Source organism: Ambystoma mexicanum, chromosome 2p, assembly GCF_040938575.1.
Source record: "Ambystoma mexicanum isolate Mex_15411 chromosome 2p, UKY_AmexF1_1, whole genome shotgun sequence".
Taxonomy (NCBI): Eukaryota; Metazoa; Chordata; class Amphibia; order Caudata; family Ambystomatidae; genus Ambystoma; species Ambystoma mexicanum.
Genome location: NC_090923.1, coordinates 65,144,250 through 65,169,015, shown reverse-complemented (window position 1 = coordinate 65,169,015; position 24,766 = coordinate 65,144,250). Strand labels below are relative to the sequence as shown.

General features: G+C 46.5%; 1 protein-coding gene across 4 annotated transcripts in view; it reads left to right on the top strand.

Annotated features, from left to right (window-relative positions):
- The window catches only part of PRRT3 (proline rich transmembrane protein 3), a 316,513-nt gene that overhangs the window by 124,672 nt on the left and 167,075 nt on the right, over positions 1–24,766 (top strand). The window contains exon 1 of one of the 4 annotated variants that reach the window (XM_069643265.1): positions 12,986–13,178. The exons of the other annotated variants lie outside the window; for them this stretch is intronic. The gene's annotated coding sequence lies outside the window, so the exon portion shown is untranslated. Of the gene's footprint in view, positions 1–12,985; positions 13,179–24,766 lie in introns of those variants that run through there. 4 annotated transcript variants of the gene reach the window in all.

Below are 24,766 nucleotides of genomic sequence, written 5' to 3'. Positions count from 1 at the left end.
CCGCAGTGGAAGGCATCTATGCAGAGACAGGTAACAAAGCAGCCCGGATCACGCAACTACTAAACGCGGCAAGGTCAACCCTGGCCCAAGGATGGAAAAACTCTGAGAGCCCAATAGTCGCGTGCTGGTGGGTCAAAATATGGCACATATTGGCAATGGAAAAGGTAGGGACCATGAAAGACAACAAATACTTGAAATTCAGAGAAGTGTGGGACCCATTCATAGACTATGTCACAGACAGGGAAGCCTATTTTCACAGACCTAACTTGCTGAGAACGATCCTGAACTAGGGCGCTGGTAAGACGGTAACTTAAGAAGGCCCACAGCAACCATTGACTCAGGCAAATAAGGCCAGAACAGCAAATGTATAAGCCAACGGTGAAAGAAAACGGAACCAGCCCAGTTGGGCGGAGGGATGAACGAAAGAGGATATATGTTATTCACGTTACTACAGACTAAAAGGGGGAGGGGGGAGTTATAAAGTTAAAACTCATGGACTTCCTACAGACTTGAAAAGAGGACTGGGGGGAGGGGAGAAAGGACAAAAGTACAACGCAAAATCTCTGTATGTTGCCTCCCACATGTATTTAAATTGCTGTAAATTGAGTCCATGAGAAGAAAATAAAGTTGGTACAAAAAAAAAAAAGAATCCGTTATGGACCGTTTTGGAAGTCCAGAAAGAAACAAAGGCAAGGAAATTAACGAGTTTCGACAATTGCACATTGTTTAATTAAGTGCCAGGCTATTATGCAAGTCTATGCAAAAAGGACGAGCATACTCGTCCTTAGTATTTAAGGGGTTAAAATATCACTGCGAGTTGTGGCTCATTAGAGGTATTCTTATACATTCTGATTGCATTTTTATTTTCCTTGCACAACTTCTGAAGTCTCTCCTTTCAGACTGGGGCTTTAATAAACCCAGTTGCTATCTTGTTTTCCCTTTTATTCTCAGGCTTAAAAACAGAAAACTGAAAAATCCGACCTGCCTTCCTATGCCCTAAAAATAGACCCCCATACTTTTCGTATAGTTTCTCCCAAAAGTGCCTTTTCACTTCCAAAAAAAGGAATGACCTTTTAGGGCTGGAATGTTATCGCTTCCTCTTCCAAACTGAAGCGCTGCCGGCAGCCCAGTCCACTCCTGTCAGTAAACAGAAGGACAGCAGCCGGATTCCGGTCCAAGATGGCTGCCAGCCGCGCAGCTCGGACATCTCCAGGAACAATAAACATGCAGTCTAAGCACTGCAGCCTCCCTTAGTCTGGCTTCACACTAAGTCAGGGTGTATGCTATTATGAATATGGAAACATGTTTATTTTCCAACTTTGCAAGCTGATTACGTTTCAGAACCAAAATCTGGCTTTTCTCACTCGTTTCTGCCGCCCTGCTTGCGAGTACAGACATCAAAAGAATTCTTAATAGAATTGTAAATGTTGCCAGACACGTAAACTGCATTGATGGAGACCTTATTCTCCTGCCATGTGACGACAGTGGCTTCCATAGAAAAGCGTTTCACTCTAATTATTATTATTATTATTATTATTATGGTATTTATTGAGCGCGCACCTAGCGTCGAGAAGCAATGGAGCGCTTCACAGAGGATACACAAGAGTATAGATGCATAATAGAACGCTTTTCAGAGGTAACAACAGAACCGATATACAGCGGGGGGCTACAAAGGGGCACAGAGGAGGGGTACAGCTATACTGGTGGGGACGAGAGGGGTGGGTGGCGCTTAGTGCACATTTAAGCCACATTCTCAGATAGCACGTGTCCCCCTGATTTCGTGAAAGCCAATCCTGGTTGGTGAACATTGCCCTTCAAGCCTCGTCTGTGGCTCAGTGGACTAATGCCTCCACTCCAGAGACCTGTGTTTGACCTCATAGTTACAGGTTCGAATCCTGACAGGTCCACTCAGCCCTTCATCCTTCCGAGGTCGATAAAATGAGGTCCATTAAGTTGGGTAACAATAAACATCTGTTATTAGCGCCAAGATGTCCCTTCGAGGGTGAACGTGCGCTTTACAAATATGCCGGTTATGTTAATATCCCTGAGTTTGTCAGCAAATATCTATAAAACATATCTTATTACCTCATAATTCCTCCAAATTGACACACATATTGGAGAAATTCTTTCTGGTTTACATCGGTGAAATGACAAACCTGTTGAATTTATTGGTGATACGTAATAATTGCAATGCTAATAAATGCCGCTTGGAGGGCCAATATTACAAAGCAGAACGGAGGGCACGGAGGAAGACAAAGAAAGGAACAATGCTTGCACTTGATTACAAGGGTCACATGTCACTGTGTCATGCAAAGATCATGGTGGAGGAGGAAGACGGGCATGCATCTTAGTAGAGCTGGGCAATGGTGCAGTTGTTTACAAGAGACACATTTGCCTTCTTTTATGGAGCATCGTAGAGGAGGCCGGAGACACAACATGGATCTTTTGGAGCTGGCTGATGGGACAGCTTATCACAAGGGTCACATGTCACTGTGTCATACAAAGATCATGGTAGAGGAGAAAGACGGGCATGCATCTTAGTGGAGCTGGGCAATGGTGCAGTTGTTTACAAGAAACACATTTGCCTTCTTTTATGGAGCATCGTAGAGGAGGCCGGAGACACAACATGGATCTTTTGGAGCTGGCTGATGGGACAGCTTATCACAAGGGTCACATGTCACTGTGTCATGCAAAGATCATGGTGGAGGAGAAAGACGGGTATGCATCTTAGTGGAGCTGGGCAATGGTGCAGTTGTTTACAAGAGACACATTTGCCTTCTTTTATGAAGCATCGTAGAGGAGGCCGGAGACACAACATGGATCTTTTGGAGCTGGCTGATGGGACAGCTTATCACAAGGGTCACATGTCACTGTGTCATGCAAAGATCATGGTGGAGGAGAAAGACGGGCATGCATCTTAGTGGAGCTGGGCAATGGTGCAGTTGTTTACAAGAAACACATTTGCCTTCTTTTATGGAGCATCGTAGAGGAGGCCGGAGACACAACATGGATCTTTTGGAGCTGGCTGATGGGACAGCTTATCACAAGGGTCGCATTTCACTTCCTGTGTGTTAAGTCATAGAGGAGGACAGCATTCGAATCACAGCTCACGTTTTTATGACAGCGAAAGCCAGGTTGCATAGGCTCTCTGGTACTGCAAGTCCCAGTGCAGGCTCTCAGGGACAAGTACAATCCTTGTTCTCTGGCTTTCAAGCACAGGGGAGCTGGCACACGCCTTCAGTGGTCCTTCAGCACAGTGGGGTCCTGGCAGGAGTGTGGCTGGCAGAGATACCGATCTTGTTCCAGCAGCAGGTAACCCCCATTGTGCCCTGGGGACGGGTAGGGAACAGAGCTCACCTCTGCATTTGACACTCAGCCTTCACCTCACTGGTGGACGTCTTTGTAAATGTAACTCTCCCAACAGAGGTCCAGTGAATTATTCCTCAGGTATTATTTCAATAGTGAATGAAAGGAGTGAGGGTGCCTTCTTTTAAGTCCACAGGTGATTGGACAAATGAAAGCCTTCTTTTAGGGGTCCAATCCCTGTTCTTGGGGAAAGTGTTCTTTGCCTTCTGACATCCCACCCAAAGTGCTTTGTGCTAAAGGAAGTGGAGGGGACAGGAAGGAAAGATGAGGATAGACAGAATCAGGATGGTGGAATCTTCCTGCAGCTATGCTGAGCTCCCTCTGTCTACACTCACTCCACCCTTCCCTTGTTCATAACATCAAAGGCCCTTTTGGTATGCCACATCCTGGTGTGAGACTAGTCCTTTTATAAAGGGTGTCCTTTGATTCCTGCTTCCCAGGACAGCTCCTACTGAGGGCTGTCCTGCTGAAGAAAGGTATTACCCGACCTCACAAAGAATCAAAGAAGAGGCCCAATCATTCAGTGTCCTGCCATGCAGGTTTGCAGGGGCAGGCTGTCTGACCAGAATACACATAACCATTCCATAGGTGGGCTCAGAGTGCTGACCAATGTATGATATCAATTTGATGTGGCTTTGCTAATCACGAAAAATACTAGCAACCATACCTAAACTCTGGTACGGTTTGTATTTAAAGTGTGAAATTATCACCAGGATAGTGAGAAACATGGCTATGTGGTTTGGGAACAGAGGTGCATATCCCAAATGTAGTCCCTGCGCTGAAGTGATTTGGCAGTCAGGAGGGCCCACTCACTGAGCCGCTGGAGAGCAGGACTGCAGATCAGGAAACATATTCAACAGGGAACATTTGTACACTATGCATTTGGCAAATGGTGTAGCACAAAATGTAGCCCCCCTCTCCCATGAGCCATGCTGAGGGCTTCCCTCTTCCCCTCCAAGCTCGGCAACAAATCACAGCTCGTACCGCACTCTGGGCCGGCCTAGGCTAACACGCCTGCACAACATACACACGATGATCATGCTGCTTCAAGGACACACCACACACTGTACTAAAAGAAACATATATGTGTTTTAATGCATTATACAGCACACTTTCTGAGAAAAATTGGTGCAAAAGCTAGAGCATTTGCAATTGTTTTGTAGGCTAACACCAATCCAAAAATCCAACAAATGCAAGTCACCAACAGTGCACAGGAACATTCATTCTTTAATAAATGTAATGTTTTGCTATTAAAACATGTCCAACTGGCTGCACAATGTAGACCAGTCTATTCATGTAATAAACATATTACAGTAAAAAATGCCTTGCCACATTAAGACATACCTAGACTGGTTGCACCAAAATGCCAGACGACGCAACAACACTTATGGTTATTTCATCACAGATGCCCAGAAAAATATACTGTGCCAGAACGACTAGACTGGCTGCACCCAAATGCCAGTCTAGCCAGCTAATTAAACTTAGCAGGACTGCTTTATCAGAGATGGTCACACCAAAGTAAGAAATGACAAGCCTGGTGGCACCAAAAGGCCATTCTAGCCACTAATAACAAATATCTTTCCTTCTTAGCCTGAACATGGATGACGATTGAGATTTAGCGCACAACTTCTGCCCCCCCTGCACATTCCCTCTCCTTCCCACAGCAAACCCTAAAATCAGCAGTTCGGCCCAGAATTAACTCCTTTGCGCTCTTCCTCATCCCAGTACTTACGTATGAGGCAACTTGCCTCATAGGAAAGTACTGGTATGTTATGTTATGTTAGTGGTACTTCTAGAGCGCACGGTCAACCTAGGGTATCTTGGTGCTGAGAGGGAGGACAACCTCCCTTTTTGAAGGGGCTAATTGGGGGCTAATTGTAAGAGCTTTATCCTGGATAATTGTGTCATTGAGATCCTACACAAGGTCAAAACCTTGGGCGTGTATTTGGACAAACATATGAATATGAAGGCTCAGGTGAATAATCTTGTTTCGTGTTCCTCATATTTTATTAAACTTTTCCGTCACCTTCGTCCTCTGATCTCGAAGAAAAATGCAGAAACACTGGCCAGGGCCATTATTGGCTCAAAATTGGATTATGGTTGTAGCCTACTGGTGGGCATCCCGAAAGCAGAGATCCAGCACCTCCAAGTGATTCAGAATGGTGCGGTGATAGTGGTGAAGGGCCAAGGCAAAAGGGACCATGTCTCTGAGGCCCGAAGGAGCCTTCATTGGCTACCGATCGGAGCAAGAGTTCTGTTCAGACTTCTTCTTATCACCCACAAATGCATTATGGGTCAAATGCCTTTGTATCTGAAGGAAACCATTGTCTTAAAAGACAATGCCAACTTTGAGATCTGATAACACCAACACTCTCAAAGTCCCCCGGAGTAATTCTAATAAAGCTAGACAGGGCTTGTTTGAAGTAGCGGCTCCCACCGCATGGAATGCCTTGTCGCCCATCCTTAGAACAATGGCTTCTACGGAACAGTTCAAGAAGCAGTTGAAGACGCTGCTCTTTGCATAAGACAACTGGCCTATGCTTTGTCGTAGCCCTAGCTGTTCCTTGTCTCCTTTTGTATGTTTTTTGTTTGTGAGTTTGCGCCCATTAGCCTATGGGTACCAGGTGCGCGTTACAAATATAATAACATAACATAACAAAACAACCACAAGAAGAAGCTGGTCAACCTAGAAAAGGTGGGTTTTAATAGCCTTCCTAAAGGCTAGACAGTTATGTTTTTTCTTAATGAACAGTAGGAGATCATTCCATAAAGCTGCAGCGGCTACAGAAAACGCCCGGCCATCAACCCGTGGCCGTTTGAACAATGGGACCACCAGTCGGTCGGCCGAGGCAGAGCGGAGGTCATGGCTAGGGTGATAACGAGTGAAGTTAGCTCGAAGGTATACAGCACCCTGACCATGAAGGGTATGATGAAGAGTGGGACTAGGAGTAATGAATATTACAGGTAACTAAGCCAGGCATTACCTCCATGTCCCACCACCTCATCCCAGTACTTGTGTATGAGGCAACACCCATCATACACAAGTACTAGGACAAGGAAGAGCAGTGCTAGGAGTAATGAGGATTACCAATAAGTAATCCAGGCATTAAACATAAGCACACACATATTCACACACCATTCACCATACATTAACACACAAACACGCCCAGCATCCACTCATACATCATGCACTCACTCATTCACGCACACTACATAATATAGTGTGAGAAACCCGAAGGTGTCTCACCCGCTGGTCCCCGGAGATCTGTCGTGCAGGTGGCCAGGACATGGCCATCGCTATTGGTTCCAGTTCCTGGGGGTGGATTAGTGGGGGAGGATCACCTGGGCGAGGGGTCTTCGCGGAGTGGAAGTGGGAGACCGAGGGTTGAGACGCGGTATCCCCTTCCCTGTAACACCTTTTCCGCATCCTACCCCGTAGGATATTTAGAAGTTCTGCAGCCCCCCTTTTCCCACACAAACACTTTCTTACATGGTAACTGAGAACGGACTAACACCAGAGCCATTTACCTGACATGTCCCAACACTCGGGTTAGGCAGAGTCTGGAAATTGACAATAATCACGCACACCTGACGCCACTTTACCTACACATAAAAGGCAGAGCACGAAAGCACACTTTGAGCAAGGCCGAATGCATGAGGAGACAGCTACACCAAACCGTCAGTACAAAAGGAGAAAAAAAGCGGTGAGACCTGGAAGGACGACGGAGGGGGAATTGCCCTTGTCCTTTTCAACTCAGACCCACAAAGCCTCCAGAAGGGAAATCGTAAGACCAGGAGTTAATGCTGGCATGTGAATCAACAGATGTCAATGGTATACGGAGGCCTGCTGCATTGATAACGTAGGCGGAGAGGCAAGCTGGCTACTGTGGTACTATCCTTGATTCCAGAGAACAAAAAAGCCAAAGTGTTCAGCACAGACGATGAGTCGGAGGAAGCTGATATCAAACCAAACTGTGTCAAGCCCAAGGTTGCGAGTACCAACATTTTGAATGCAAGAAGAAAGGACTTGTGTGTATGTTTGAACTTCAAAGAAAGCCCAGTTAGGGTCCCGGTGCAGAGGGGTACAGAGCCACATGGGCGCTCATCCGAAAGGCTCTGACCGGGACCTGTTTTTGAAACTACAACAACCAGAAGCCCCTAGGAAAGCGTGGCTTGAGGCATCAGAGGGGTCCTGCAAGGGTCACGTCAAATCCCTTGTACAATTGAAAGTCTCTGCCCCATTGCGAGAGGAAAGCTAGGGGAAGGGAACCCGCTTTCCACTACGATTGTGAACTGTGATAGCTGGAAAATGTGAAACCGACAGAGGAATGTTGGAAGAAAGCTACGAGGAAGAAACCATGCTTTCTGATAAAACTGTGCAATACATGAACAGTATTCGGAATAGATGAACTGTATTAAAGAAAGGCCGTAGTGAACCCTTCTGCAAGAAGGATCAGTGTCTGTCAGAGGGAGAACTAAGGGGCGAAGAGCAATTGCCCAAAGAACATTTGTTTTTTAATTTATTTGCCATTTTACGAAAAGGGGTGAAGAATAATACACCTGAGCACAGTGTATAAATGAGAGTGTCACCTTGTTGTTTGTCTAACCTAACATTAAGGCTACTACAGATTACGAGAGATATCTGAGAGGCCGTAGTGAACCCGACAGAGGGAGGCCCGTTTTCGCAAGGATGATCCGTGCCCGTCAGTGGGAGATCCTAGGGGCGGAGAGCAGTCACTCAAGGTGCAAAATGACAGAGAGAACTTTTGTTTGTCATTGTGAAATCGGGGTGAAGAACAATCGCCCAAGGTGCAAGAACACAGAGAGAACTTTTGTTTGTTACTTTGAATCAGCAAGAGACTTTTGCTGGAAAGAGACTTAGCCTCTGAAGGGGTTTTGATATTGTTGAAGAGAACTGTGAATCTCGTGCTGTCGAGGCCCAGGAGTGTGCTGTGTTCGAGAGTCCCGCCTTGTCCCGTGCTTCAAACATGGGAAAGGGAGACCCAGCCATGCCATCCTGACTTATCATTTTGTAAACACTTCTTTTTTTCTGGTGTACATTATCCCACACTCTTTTTTGTAGCTAGTGGTAAGGAATGGCAATAGCTTTTCATTTTAGTATAGGCCCTTTTTATTTGACAGGACGCCACTAGGACTACCTGATTATTATTTGATGGCCATAGCTTGCTCCCATCTTACTTTTAGGTTTATATTAGGTGCATTTCTCAGCCAATATAAAGTTAAATAAACACCCTTGAACTGTGATCGCTTGTGTCTGCCTTTACTGTTGCCACCATGAGTTCCTTACAATACCTATAAACACACACACTTGCATGCACTCACACACATTTACACAACATACATTCTCGTACCATTTTCAATCCATTGGTCCAGCGTACAACGCCTCCAGCTCCCTGCAGCAGGAACGCTTGTTCCCGTCACGTGCAGAGGAGCTGGAGGTCTCCATGTCATGCGACGGAGGGAGCCCTATGACTTCAAAAATAAATCATTTCTTTTTTAAGTCACTCTGACTTCATAATGACATTTTCACGGAACCAAAAATCTTTTTGAAGTTTGAGGGGGCCCCCTCTGTACATGTGGCAGCAGGACCCCCCGGGTCACACTTTCTGAGATGGAATTACCCGCCTCGCTATATTATTATAAAATAAAGAAGCCAGGGCTTCTGCACCCTTGCCAGATGGAAGTCCTTCTCAAGAGATATGCTAAAATACATGGCTGTACCCAAACTAAGACCTGAATCGGGCCACGCATCAGAGGGCGAGCTTGTGATCTAAATCTAAAAATCATATAAACATTTCAGTTGAATCACGCTTCAGTTTGTCGCAGGAAGGGAGAAGACTTTCCAATGCCGGAGACCCCAGTGAGATGCGGCCCATTGACATCTTTGCAGAAGGCATACAAAGGACCAGGGTAGAAAAGGTGGCATTCTGGGAATTTGGCATTCAATATGAAACTCAACATTTGATTTCGCTGAATGGTAGTTCATTATAGATACATCCCGGCCAACTCACCATTATTCCGAATGTGTCATAAGCTTCGGACTTATTTCACCCTCCCAACGAGCTCAGTGCATCCATGTACCCCGGCTTTAGCCTATAACCAAATCTATATGATCCCCCCCAATAAGATTCACTCAGTGTGATTCACTGCATCACCCACCATTTGAGTTCTCCCTTCCGGAAAGCTCACCAGGTTGACCTGTATTAAGCATAATAATATAATATTAATGTGTATCTCATATAGCACTGTATTCCTACAGCTTCTAAATGCTGTACTAACCGGTGACAAGAGACAACAACGACGAAAGGGCCGTTGCACATCACTGAAACTCACAGTATGCACTCGATAACGATGTGTTAACAAATCGTACATTTCCGCTGAATGGGTTGGTATCCACAGTGCAACATACCCCCTCACCCACCACCCCCTCCATCTCCCTCCCTGGTTACCCCCAAACTCCCAGGCCCCATCCACAGCACCTCTTCGCTCATTATTCCTGAGCTGAGAATCTCCCGCTGTCTAGAGTTCAAGAGTCATATCCCCTACGATAAGTACAGACGTTTCAAGGCTGTACGTCTGGGGGACATGAACAGTCCTGATTCGTGTCCTCAATGTATTGTAGAAAGGCTTCCCATGTCTGCCATTGTATTGTGCAGAATGTAAGTCATCTTTTCACAGATAAGGAGTCGCCACATGCCTCTGAGCCAATCATCCAATGTGGGGACTTGTGTGGACTTCCACCGAGCGGCTATGGTATTTCTAACTACAAGTAACGTCAGTCCAAGCAGCCCTATTGAATGTCTCTGGCCGCCTGCTATGTTAGCCTTCTGAGGTGACCACCAGCCTAGCAGACCGAGTTCCAAAGAGCAGGGAAGTGGCAGGTTTGTTATCCTCCTCAGAATACCTCTCACCTCCTCCCAGTATGGTCTCAGCTTGGGGCAGTTCACCATCTATGCATGTACGTGGCTGTCGCCCGCACCCAGGCCAGCACAGCCCTGAATCACTGGAACTAATGTGAGACCCCCTCACTGGGCAGATGTACCACCTTGCCAGTATTTTATAGTTTTGTTCAGCACACTGGGCACTTATTGTCATTTTCGTGGCCCCTTGCCAGATCTCAGCCCACTGCTCCCGTTCGAACTCCTTGCCTAGGTCCTTATGCCATCCTCTCACATACGAGGGTAGCTCAGACATTGCCCGCAAGTTGAGACAACCATATGGCTGTGATATCAGGCCGGCCACACCCCGCCCCCCACATCCCATAGTGAAGATTGACTTCGCAAATTTTGTAAGCAGTCTAGTGGCTCCTATTTTATTGCTTCCCTGTAGGACCCAGTGTCGAAGTTCAGATAAATGTATCGCTCTACCTCAGAAATCCCAAAGGTGTCCTTGAATTCCGGAAAATACCTAATGTTACCCCCCTCAAACATGTGTGCAATGTATTCGCAGCCTCCCAACTGCCAAGCCCCGAAGGCATTATTACAATAGGCTGGCGTGAAGCTACTGTTGTGTTGAATCGGGGTGGCCGGGCCTGGGAATGTCGTCAGCTCTAGTCTCCTCGCCACCGCATCCCAACCTCTAAGTGTAGTGGACGCAATTTTGTACAATGGGGCGATCCCGGTGCTGAATCCACAACATATATCGTAGGGGCCTGCCTGCCACTTCCTCCTCTACCCATTTCCACGGTTCGTTGAGAATTGATCAACCCAATATGGCAAAACCTGCAGTTAAGCTGCGTGGAAGTATTTTTGAATATTCTGGAGAGCTAAACCCCCCTCCACTCTCAGCCTGTATGGTGTTACGGCAGCGACTCTAGCTGGCTGATTTTTCCAAACGAATCTACCTATCGCTCTCTCTGGAGCGTCTCTAGTACTTTACTGGGAACCCTTATGGGGAGAGTCTGGAATAAGTACAGCATGGACATTGTTACTACTGCAACTCTACTCAACGACGATATCTCTTGGGAGCTCCATTTTAAGACGTTGTCCTTGATTCCGCTTATGGCCTGTGGGTCATTTGCTTCATGCAGATCCCTTGCTCGCAATGTAAGCTATATGCCCAGTTACCGTATGGCCTTACTCCCCCACCTAAAGGAAAAATGCCCCGCAGCGCGTGCGCCCTTTCGGCCGCCAGGGAAATATTGAGCGCTTCTCATTTATCAAAGTTAATTTTGAACCCAGAGACCCCTCTGTAGCGGTCTAGCAGATCTAGTGTTGGTGAGAGTGACTCCCCCGGCCTTGACAGTGCTAAGAGAATGCCATCCGCGTATAGCACTATTTTATGCTCGGGCCCATCATAATAGATTTCCTTAATTTCCTTCCTGCCCATGATAGTACCCACTGTTTTTACCACAGAAGGATGAAAAGCCACCAAAAATGTGCAGAGTACAAGCAGATGCAATGCCCACATCCCAACAGTACTCATTGCATTGGAAGGCACTAGCCACCTTCTGGTTTTAACTTTGCATTCTGGCACTTGCAGTCCAGTGTTTAGAATGGGAAAATCCAGGGCTATAAGTGCCAGAATGCAAAAAGTTAAAATCTGAACTGGACTAGTGACTCCCAAATGGAATATAGATCATGTTGCCATGTATGCATAGGTGAGAGGTGAGCACTTGTGAGCTAGGCAGCATGGTGTTCTGCAGGGTTGTCCAACTCCAGTCCTCTAGTTCCAGAAACATATCGGATTTTCCGGATACCCCTAATTAGCATTCCAGAGATAAATTGGCATACAATTATTCTAAATGTATGCACATTTCTTCTTGTGAATATTAATAAAGGATATCCTGAAAACCCGTCAGGGTTCCGGCCCTCGGGCCTGGTCTTGGACAACCCTGGTGTACATGGTTGCCTCCAATCGTTCTGAACTACCTGCCAATTCTCCTTATCTAGGAGCAAGGGCCTCATTACGAGGCAGGCGGAATGGGTTTAACGGCGCCGGTAATGGTGCCGGCGCCGTTAATCCCATAACGCCGCATAACGAGGTTCACTCCCTGGACCCTCACTGGACGTCTGGTCAGACCAGACGTCCATTGCGGTTCCCGCGAGGGGATCAGGGAGCTAACAACGGGCCTGTTATTAACGGGCCCGTTGTTAGCTCCCTCCCCATTCCCATTGATCCCTATGGGGGCTCTAATGGGAATGGGGAAAGTCCGGGTCCGGGTTCCCTGAAGGAGGAAATACCGGGCCCTCCAAAGTCAGAATGGTCTGGTATTTCCCAATTCAGGGAACCCGGACCCCAGTTTGGAGGCTGCCTCCAAACTCCTAATGAGCCCCCAAGACTCTCAAGTTCTTTGAATAAACATACTGACATGTTCCTATATTCTTTTTACGTTATCCCTCTAACAGCATCCCTTAGCATGCATGTCAGTTGTCAGATACACACCTCCCCCTTATGCTTAAACTCTCACTGCACAGAAGTAAGGCGACTGTGGGCACGTTGAAATCCGCTGCAGCATGGAGGTCAAGCGCTGCCACAAAGGGTTAACGAGCTGCAGCTGCAGCAGCAGCCCTGGCAGATCTGTGCTCCGTTAGCCACGCCTGGCTAGTCCCATCGGCTTCACGCCTGCATCCAGAGGGTCGGTGCTTCTGGGCTCGGTTGGCCACGCCTGAGCATCATCCCCAGACGCTGCACTCTCTCTAGCCTGGAGCAGGAGGATGCGGAGTTGTGGGGGCAGCCCGGGAGGCTGCCAAGGTGAACTTGGCCACGGCTGCAGGATGGGGACGGCTGGCCGAGGAGGGCGTGCGGGCACTGAGAGCGAGGACCGCAGCCTCCGGCCTCTGCGGCAGCAGGTACAGCGCCAGGACGCGCTGCCATCTTTCTGGCTTTTCCCGGCTGACATTCGGCCAATAATTCGACTATTAGTACTACAAGCTGTTGACCGAAATAGCTCAGGAGGTCTGTGCGCTTGCTGGGTGACAATGCGAGGCTCGCTTGTGAACTCTCAATGCTTCGAGTCCGCCTTTTTCTGCCGAAAATGTTTCCTTACACTTTATTTTCCATTTCTAACTCATGTTCATGCAAATGTGCAATTAAAGTGCTGTTTCTATTGCTAACATCTCCCTAATGATGCGCTGTGTGCTTATTTTTCCCCGGCATGGTGTTGCTTTGCTGTGCGTGGGCACCAGGACCCACATTGATTTTGTTTGTTTCATCGCTTGGCAGCGTAAGGGTTCGCCCTGCTGGGTGCCGCAGTCTGAGAGGGCACCTTCGGTCCATCCTGTACATCATAATATTGTTACTCAGCGCTTTCGGCAAAGCGCTATACCTAGAATATTATATGCAATTATTATTGTAGCAAGCACTGCAGTTAAAAGGAATTGAGAATGTTGGCATGTCCCGCACTTGGATAGAATCATGAACATTGACTTATGCGGTATCTGGATGGTATTGTTAGGGTTGGTGAGGGCCACACTCAGACTGAATTGTGTAGGGCAGCGAGTGCCACCCTTAGATAGAACTGTGAATGCTTGCATGTCACATGACCCACTAACCAATACAAACTCTAACTCTGCATACTTTAAAAAAATCTCACACAACCATCTCTCGCACAACCAGATGCACGCACTTCAACACATAAGCCGCACCAACAGCACACGCGGACTGACACAGATCCGATACTCGCACCAAAGCTCAGCACCCGGTGTCAACCGAGTTGAAGATGCGGACGGTACACCACTCCTCCCACTATCCTCGGCCCTCTTCACCTTACTAACCCATCCACCTTCTCGTTTACAGATCCTCCAGAGCGCCTGCGGACCAATTCCGTTGGTGACGGTGCGCTATATAAGTACCGTTAACATAACATTATTATCCAATGTAAGGATGAAAGGCAAAGTTGGCCTTCCTGCGATTGTGACCTGTAAATTGCTCGTAGACCTCTGCAGCTAGAGCTTAACCTGTTGAGCTATCTCACCAGAGATGTAAAAATGATCCAACATGACACTCCCTGGTATTTGTAAATGAGCTCATTCTGTTAATTTACCCGTCCACATATCTGGGGTCAATCTGCAAGTTACTGGTGTGATGACCATCAGCCTGGCTTTGCTCTTCAGCCTTCAGTAAAGAAGTGCAAACTCATTCCGATTACATAATCAGACGCCATCCAGGGTAGGGTACTGTTACTTTTACTTAGTCCTGCCTCTAGTCAGTGCAATAATAGGCGCCAGTATTACCCATTTTATTAGTACATGATTTTTCAATCTGGAGGGATGGATGGCTAAGTAGTCAGTGTTGTCTGGTGTCGGACCAGGGGCTTTGGTTATGCAGATATCTGAAGCGCGCCCCTAACTCGCTGAACTATCTCACCCCCTCAGAGTATTGCTGTATGAATGTCCAGTGTTGTTATGTTATCACTGGACTCTCAGCGGGCACTGAGATGGCACTCTAGTTGGGAAGCTGGCAAATTCTTCAAAGGTCAGTCCCACCTGCCAACATTTGAAGACTTAAATTAGGGAGAATTACAGGGCGCAACTGAGTGACTTCAGAAGCTCTCATTTGCATTTATTGGAGAACCGGGATCCATAACCTGGGCTAAGTGTGGCTATTAAAATGTCCATCTAAACAAAAATAGGCGAGCCATACAAGGGATCGAAATTAAGATTGAATAAGCAGGTGCTAAAAACAGCCCCTGGGTATGCAGCATTGACCTGTGACCAGGAGCTTAAGATTGGATAAGCAGGAACTCAAAGCAGCTCCTGGGTATGCATCATTTACCTGTGACCATGAGCTGAAGATTGGATAAACTGGAGCTAAAAGCTGCTCCTGGGTATGCAGCATTAAGCTGTGACCATGAGCTGAAGATTGGATAAGCTGGAGCTAAAATCTGCTCCTGGGTATGCAGCATTAACCTGTGACCAGGAGCTGAAGATTGGATAAGCTGGAGCTAAAAGCTGCTCCTGGGTATGCAGCATTAACCTGTGACCAGGAGCTGAAGATTGGATAAGCAGAAGCAAAAAGCAGCCCCTGGGTATGCAGCATTAAGCTGTGACCAGGAGCTGAAGATTGCATAAGCGGGAGCTAAAAGCAGCCCCTGGGTATGCAGCATTAACCTGTGACCAGGAGCTGAAGATTGGATAAGCGGGAGCTAAAAGCAGCTCCTGGGTAAGCAGCATTAAGCTGTGACCATGTGCTGAAGATTGGATAAGCTGGAGCTAAAAGCAGCTCCTGGGTATGCAGCATTAACCTGTGACCAGGAGCTGAAGATTGGATAAGCGGGAGCTAAAAGCAGCCCCTGGGTATGCAGAATTAAGCTGTGACCATGAGCTGAAGATTGGATACGCTGGAGCTAAAAGCAGCTCCTGGGTATGCAGCATTGACCTGTGGCCAGGAGCTTAAGATTGCATAAGCAGGAACTCAAAGCAGTTCCTGGGTATGCAGGCAACATTAACTTGTGGCCAGGAGCTTAAGATTGGATAAGCGGGAGCTAAAAGCAGCCCCTGGGTATGCAGCATTAAGCTTGACCATGAGCTGAAGATTGGATAAGCTAGAGGTAAAAGCTGCTCCTGGGTATGCAGCATTAAGCTGTGACCAGTAGCTGAAGATTGGATACACAGGAGCTAAAAGCAGCCCCTGGGTATGCAGCATTAAGCTGTGACCAGGAGCTGAAGATTGCATAAGCAGGAGCTAAAAGCAGCCCCTGGGTATGCAGCATTAACCTGTGACCAGGAGCTGAAGATTGGATAAGCTGGAGCTAAAAGCAGCTCCTGGGTATGCAGCATTAAGCTATGACCAGGAGCTGAAGATTGGATAAGCGGGAGCTAAAAGCAGCCCCTAGGTATGCAGCATTAAGCTGTGACCAGGAGCTGAAGATTGCATAAGCAGGAGATAAAAGCAGCTCCTGGGTATGCATCATTAAACTGTGACCAGGAGCTACCACTGGGGAGCCAGGAGCTAGTGTATATTGTTCCGTGAATCTAATTTCCATATACAGTGCTAACCTATAATTGTGTTCATTGTTTATGATCCCTTATGCTTTAAAGTTTTTTTTTTTGTATTTATTGCATTTATGTAATGCCCAGACCTAGAGGTATCGCAGCGCTGGTACAGAAGGTTGGCAAGGAGAAGTGTCTGTTAAACGTATAGATGTGTCCTAGGGTTTATTTATTGACTGTCCCAATCCACAAAGTGCCTGTTGGTGTCATGCTAGCCAGGCCCTTCTCTGTTACAGGCAGGAGCTAAATGGCTGCTGTCTGTAGCCAAGCCAAGCCCCAGCTCCTCTCAATTTCGAACCCTGCATACAAATCAGGCTCTTTGGAGTTTAAAAGAGATCTCGTTTAGACGCAAGCAGCAGAACAAAACCAGAAAACAATGCACATGGAGGGGTGTGGTGGGGGGGGGGGGGGGTAAAAGCAACTTTATTTAGGAGCAAGTGTGACTGTACAGAGTAATAGCATCAACTCCATTGCCCCATGCACTGTAAAAAGTCTACGTATAGCTATCAAATGCATTGCGTCTTCTATCTTCCCTCAATACACTAAATGGCCTCTCCACCCCCCCACCCAATGACATCTGTATTCCGTCCACACTCACCTCATGGCTGGTTTTCCTTCATTGGACCCTTTGGCCCACTAAGAGACCCCACTGTCACTAACACAGGTGTATGGCCCTCCTCTTTCAGGTTGGCCCTGTGCCTTCCTTTCCAGATCCTCCACGTGTCCTTGTGGTGCCCACTATCCCATGGATCTGCAACCTTTGGCTCTCCAGATGTTTAGGACCACAAGATCCATCAGCCCTATCCAGCACAGCCAATGGCGAGGGACCTTGGAGTCGTAGTCCAAAATGTCTGACCCCTGCTCTAGCCAGTCCTCCTGCCTCTCCGCTTTCTCGTTCAGCTTGCAATCATTCATTCTTTCTCTTGATTGACCGATCCAAGATTCGACCTGCGCACCTCCGGATCTGCGCCAACAGACCCCTAGCGGCTTACATCCATAGAATAAACCTCTTGTGTACTTGACAATTTGCTGGCATATTGATAGCCCAGGTAGTCATACTTGAGTGTGTGAAAACCAATCAAAGACGGAGTCTTGCTAAAAACAACTTCCCTGACCCACAAATGCCTCAATAATGCTGCCCCAGGGTACCTCTCCGATCGGATAGCCAAGAAAACAACTACTTGCCTGACTAAGTCTTCCAACTCATACTGCCTCAGCGTACCTCGCTTCAATCTAGCCACATCTGGCGGCAGAAGCTTCCCAGTCATGGCAGCCCAAGCATGGAACTCGCTCCCCTACTCGCTCCGGGCTGATCAAACTTACCCTAAGCTTCAGACGTAACATACAGAAATGGATCAGAATCAATGACGCTCACCCTAGAACCTAGTGTTAAACAACCTACTAAGTCTAGCATCTGTTATCATATAATCTTGCAAAGGAAACTACATCCTATATTGCTCTCTGTAATGTAATTGTACATATTGCAATGTAACTGTATATATCTTTAATTACTCACCTGCAACTATCATTTGTGAACTTTAATTATCTCCATCTTTGTATCTGTAATAGTATGACTGTAATTCTATGTATCTCAAGCCTAAAGCCTCCTTGTACTACTTGCGCCAAGTTACCTTTGGGTTTGGTGTGCCATACAAAAACAATAAACAAACAAACAAGTATTAGCAATTTCCTGAAAGCCCTTTAACCTGGTCCCCGAAGCCTAGCCCGATCCCCGAGCGCCATGCATCCGGAGGACCGTGATCTACTAATTTTATGGAAAGCCCAAAAAGTACCCATATTGGGAATATGCACACGGGCACTCCCTAGCCACGCCCTGCTTCTCCAGTGACCACCAGGGTGGTGGAAACGTGACCCTTTCTCCCATCCTCCCGGGTCCTTTTAGCTAAAACAGCTCAACAGAACCAGAGGACCTGATGCATAGCTGATAAAAGGCTGCCCTATCTGGCCAGCACAGGCTATGGCCCCCCTTCTTAAGTGCTGGATGAGCGGTGCAAGAGTGTGCATGCATCCATCGGACATGTTCCACTAACCGGTGGCCCCCCAAAGTCCCATAACTTCTCTGAGAAGCCACCACAACAGCTGACCGCTCCCCACTGCGGGCCCGGTGTGGTCTCTAAGTGATGACAATTACATGTTTTTAATAGAAAGGCTGATCCACCCTCCAGGTAGTAGCTTTGTGTTATTTGTCCGGTTTAAATGCTCATACTTGCTCACTCGTGGTGCGCATCACTTACCTGGTGCCAGATAGCCACATTATGGCCCAGCAGTGGCGGGCACTTGCAGACCTTTTGGCCACTGCTCGCAGTCTCGCTACGCAATTGATAGTTTAGTTCTACTTTCCCCGTGCAGCATGGCTGTTGCTTTCCTCACTTCAGCACCGAAGTTCCTATACACGCCTAGGCACCTATACACTCGGGGACAGTGTCTTTGTCAAATGCGTTCTAAATTTGACTCAACGAGGAAAAGGAGTTTAACCCCGGGTGGATCCTCATGGTGGTCACTCAGTACATATAATCTATATCACAGATGTACTGCAATCAGTATGTAATTGCTTGTCCTTCTGCTTTTCTCTCCACCTTGTACCCGATGCCGACCAATTATGTTCATACTGATGGTGCCTTCAAAATATGCTCTCTTTTGTCTTTCGTGGATTGTGGCTAAATTGCATTTTAATTACTTTGATCGATAACACGGGTACTCCAATGTCTTTTATGGGACTCACTTTTCGGGTGGTAATTGTCTTCTGGTGAAATGTTGCAACAACCTGGAGAAAGACCCGTATTAAGATTGAAACATGTGTCGGCCTTGAGAAAGACATGCATTAAGGTCGAAACAGGTGTCGGCTGTCCCTTGTAACGCGATAACTTTCACATACAGGCTTAACCTGCACTGACTTTTTCCATCGTGTTTATTCTCTTACCATGATGCATTAAACCACACTTTATGTTCAAAATCTCTGCGCATTGGGTATCTGGTTACTTCTCAGGATCAACTTCAGGCCTGGTGTTTTGTGGGCAGTTACCCCAAATCTCTGCTGTTGTTTTATGATCTAAAGCAGGGGACGTCTGCTGCCTTTGGCTCTTGGATAGTTTGGACTACATTTCCCATCGGGCATTGTCAGCGTAGTAAATGGTGAGGGATCATGGGAGTCGTACTAGAGGATCATTTAAGGAAGAATTGAGGGATCATTTATAGTGGTGAAGGAGTATGCCAGCTAATTCCCCCTGCACCCTCCTTTCTCCTGTTCTGCATGTGTGCTCCGATACTGCTTGATAGCAGTCTAAGCGCTATCCAAGCAACAAGCATAACCCACCAGAGCCTAGTTCAGTTTCTGAAGTGGTGGCAGATGGTGGGGTCTAGCTTCATCTCTCAGGCTGGTGATCTAATATGGTAGCGAGTGTGGCACTGGCAGTGGGCATTTCCCAGAGTGGTACTCCCTACGCCCAAGTTTCCATAATCAAATCCACTCTGTGTTTTCAGGGTATGCAAACAAAGTGAATTTGAATATAGTGAGTCTAAACTGGGCTGATTTACATAGTCGGTGGTTATCCAGAAAACCTAGCAACAGTCTTTGGTCATTTCTGATCTTGGGGTGCAAATGATAGAAACATGCTGCCTTTTAGTTTGAGCTCTTCGGTGGCGCTTGCGCCACTTATAAGCCGAAACTATTACATTCGAGTACTGATGGGGGGGGGGGGGGGAGAAATGCCATATAAGGAGGTGATGCACAGATTGTAGATGGTGTTTGGTTATTTGCCCACCAATTGACTGCCCATGGCCTTGCTAATCCCTATGGCCATTCCCACCCAGTTCAGTCCTCTTCCCTGCTCAAAGCTATTGCTCCTGGGATCTCTTTGAGCTCACGTCTGACCTCACTTTAATCCAGCTTTACCATCAACCTTTGCTCTCGAAGTACCTGCCAGTGTTTTTTTTAAATCGGTCTTCTCAGTTAATGACTAAATTGGAGCTGTACCCCGCCAATGGTGTAATAACAATGTCTTAACCAAGTCTGCCTTCAGCCTCTCAATTTATAAGCACTATGTGGGCCCTTCACTGAAGTCCCATTTAAAACCAGCATTGGCAAAGACAACATTTTGGGCTTGTGTATAAGTATTAGGCATTTGCCAGGCACTGCTGCTAGATGCCCAGGTACACGTACCATTTTGCCCCTGGTCAATGACCAGTTAATATCACTACATGTGTATACACCAGTTTCCTTAAACTATGAAGACCAGGAAAATGAACTATTATGTACACAATGTCTTCGTAATAATAAATAAAAAATACAATTACTCAAACTCAAGTGACATAAAGTTCACAACCAATTATAAAATCAGAGGCATGAGCCATATTTGTAAAAACATTGTTTGGTAATTAAAATGCTAACCTGCCATCATAAGCATGTATCCATTTGATGAATACGAGTAGATTCCTTACGCATAGAGGGCACAGGTTGGATTGAGCTTCTAATTGGTTGTGAACTGCCTGACATTTGAGTTTGAATAATTGTAAAACATTTTTAACAAATGTTTTTTTATTTTACAATTATGAAGAAATTACAGTTAATACCACTACAGCAGTTCCTAGCAAGTGCCTGTCCCATGCCTACACAAAAGCCAACACTGTTGGCATTGCCAATGCGTGTTACAAGGTGTAGCTTTCTGAGCCTGGTACAGGTTCTGGATAATTCTGGCCCACAAAAGATATGGGTAAAGTAGTGGAGGGTATTGGCAGGAATTCAAGCTCTTCACCCTTACCCCTTAACTTTACCCTCTCCACACATTTTCTACAATTTCTGCAACTCGGTAAACAACAACTTTCAAGTTTGACACCTTTATACCTTTACGAGATATATAAACCAGAGGAAATTGTGTGTTGCATCACAAACTCCATTCCTGATTTATTTATTTAATTTTATCTAATTTCTGTGTGTTTCTTTTCCCTTCATGGTGCTGATCACCTGGTCCCTTGTGGTTTCGCAGAGCATGATGTGTCCCTGTACTAATGGTCCCTTTCAGTGGCTTTTAAAAAAAAATGTTTATTCATTTTAAATATAATACAACACATGATATACAACCAATACATGAACATACAATACATAAGAGATACTATAGAGAGGAAAAATTACTGATTTAATTCAAACCAGGAAGACAGTCTTATAAATCCAAAACTCTGCCCCAGATTTGATCAAACAAGTCAATTTTCTGTATAGAATCAATCTTTCATTTCGGGATACTTGTTTCAGATCATCCATCCATTCTGAAATTGTTGGTCTGTCATCACTTTTCAATTTCCTCAATATAATCTTTTTGGCAGAATTTGACGCCCTGAAAAACCTCTGCGGAAAAGAGAGATCATCTATTCTTCACCCAAAATTACAGTCGTATAATCAATGTCCAGATGTAACAGAAGAACGTCGTTCATCGTCGTCGTGACCCCACTCCAGTGACTCTTCCAGTGGTTTTTGACAAAGAAGCAAAAAGAGCGGCGAGAGCATAGGTGCTGTCTTCCATGATGGCATACTTGTATAGTCTATTATCGGGTCTGGATTGCGCTCCACCAACTTCAACACCAGGCGAACCTGCACCAGAAGCCAGCATGCCTCACCATCCTTGGGGTTCTGAGCAGCCGCACTTGGGTGTGGTAGGTGGCCACCTCTTGAGGGTTGCCTGTTCCAGACCTATGTATACCCACTGCCCATTCATTGATATTTGCTTTGGAAATAGTGGTTCCCAGTACTGAGTAAGGAAAGCCAACACCCGGATGGATTCAGGTGGTTGTTTGGTGGGTTCCCCTTCCACATTGACCACAGTAGCTTGTGTAAGCTCATCGCCTCATGAGTTCATGTGCTGCCTCCTCAACCGACTAAACCCCCAAATGCTCCTCACACTGTTAGCTCCCCTTTTATACTGCACATGTCCCTCCGGGATGGGGTTCATCCCCCCTGCTTCATCTGGTTATGGCAGGGATTAGTCTGTTTCTGCTTTTAGTCCTTCCTCTCCCCTTCCTGAGCATCGTAGGGCTCAGGAAGTGACCTCTGTCTGCCATTTTATTTTAACCTTATTTTCGTTAATCTACAGAGTACCCGCCCCTCGGACACTTGCAGACTCGATCATCTCGCTTCTGTTGATCCGGCTTTGCCATACCTGAGATCACAAACATTTGTGATCCATAGACCATCAATTTCTCTGACTGTCTCGTCACCAGATCACGTGAATTCTGGCGTTTAATTTTTGGGTGTGGGGTTTTGATTGTTGAACTGGCAAGACTTATTCACACCCCTTACTCGAATACAGCTCTCTTGTGCCTCATACCCCAAAGAAAAATGAATTCTCCTCTGCCCAGAACATCGACCGAAACAATTCCACTCTTACCTCTGTAAAGTGCTCAGTTGCTTCTCAAAGCTAGGTCCGCGCTCAATAAATACCAGAATAATAACTCTAAATAGCCAGCACCAATGAGACCCCTGCTTCCTGTGCTCTCGACCAATCAAATGCTTTGTAGTTGGCACCAATGCACCATAACTCACGAACGCAATTCCCTGTATAATCTGATCCCCTTTTACAAACAAACTCAACTCCTTTTCCCGCTTAGCTTTTATTAAGCGGCTCTGCTGACATGCGGCACCCTCTCACCCATCACCCTACTAAACTGGTCTGCCCCATCGATACCTGCAACAGAGTTAGCTGATTAGTGCCCCACCGCCCCTGTCCTTCTCTTGCTAAGTGCACACTCCACAGGAACACTGAAGCCCATCTAAAACTCCATCCCCGGCCACAAAATAGGCACTAGCCGTTGGTACTTGGCAATTGACACATTGCGACTAAGAAATGTGTCAATTACCAAGTGCCAAAGGCTAGTACCTAGGAAACTGGCAGGTCCAAGCTAGGGCAAGTGATTTTCTTTTTAATGCCACTTTAGTTGCTTATGGCATCAACTTTTGTCACCTTTTGGTTTTACTAAAAGTAAAATACTTTGGTCATCAGTACTAGTTAGTCGGTAATGGTAAAATACCAAAATAGTGACCAGTTTACCGATCCACCTGACAATGGGATGTATAACCCACATCCCCAAAAAAGTACCTGTGAGTGGATACATTGGCTCAACCAAGTGGTGATAATGGTTGGTGGTAGTACTGCATGCAGTACTACCATTCATCCCCAAATAACCTTAATGTGGATTAACGCGCATACCATAGGGTGGTAATCGTTTTTTCCACCGCCTGCAGTAACATTAATGGTGTACGGCAGTTTTTGCACCATTAACACCACTTAACTCATAACGAGACCCTCTGACTAGACCTGATCTGTCTCAACATTGTATTTGCCATCTCCCCAGACTTGACACTGCCCTGTCTACTAAACCTCCACCAATCACTGGCTCCAACCCATCGAAGGATGGAGTTGCCTTACCATGCCCCCTACCGTCACCCGCGGTGGGGGAGGGGGAGATCCTACCGAAACAAAACATTGTGCTCCTGAGTGCCCAGTGCCTCAAACATGAAGACTGCACAGTGACGTGCTTTACATGCTCCATTCACTGTTCCCCATTCTTCCCACAGTTGAAATTATTTTCGGGGATAAGTGTTAGATTTTGTGTGTTGCTGTATACATATTGTCTCCATCACCATACCTTTCCCCCAGGACACAACTTACATTGACAACTTGAATACATTACCATTACAGTATTAGGTTTGGCTTATCCAATTACTGTTTGTGACTCCACCAGTACTGATGGGATGAAGGTCTTTAGAGGAGCATGGTTTCTGTGCTGGAGTATGTCCTAGTGCCCGTCTCATCTTCTTCCACTCCATGGCCATCTGAGAGAAATGTATGGGATTTATATAGAGCCAACCTTGCTGGAAAGCTCCAATGAGCAGGGAGTGGGAATCGTGCTTCAATGGAGAATATCTTTCCAGAATCCCATCCAGCGTTATCCAGGAGGCCATTTTGAGAAGCCAGAAGCCGTGCTCTGTAGGGAACGCCCTGATCCCTTGCACACATGCTCCGTCTAGCCCATTCTGTACTTGTTTCCACTTAAGCATTTCTTTCGGTCGTTATGTCCCCCTTGGGCACTCATTCCAAGATGAAGGAACGCAATAAACATGTCTCATTTGCTGGTGGGGGCGGTAGCGAGACACCTTTCTCTCTGGCAGGTTTCATGCCTTCTGTGTAAAGACTTGTCTCAAGCTCAGGCGAGGCAGCCTGGGACATGGATCCGATTGTTCTGCCACTGACCCCTTTTGTGAGAAACTATTGTGTGCACACATTGAACAATTGCAAAGATTCCACCCACCAGACGCTCAATGTATTCAGTCAGCCAAACCTGCCATTGAAGTACATTTTGCTTGGCACCGATCCTCGCTGTTAATCGCGTAAAGTAGGATCTGCTCATTGATGCCAATGTCTTGGAACGTTCAAGGCATC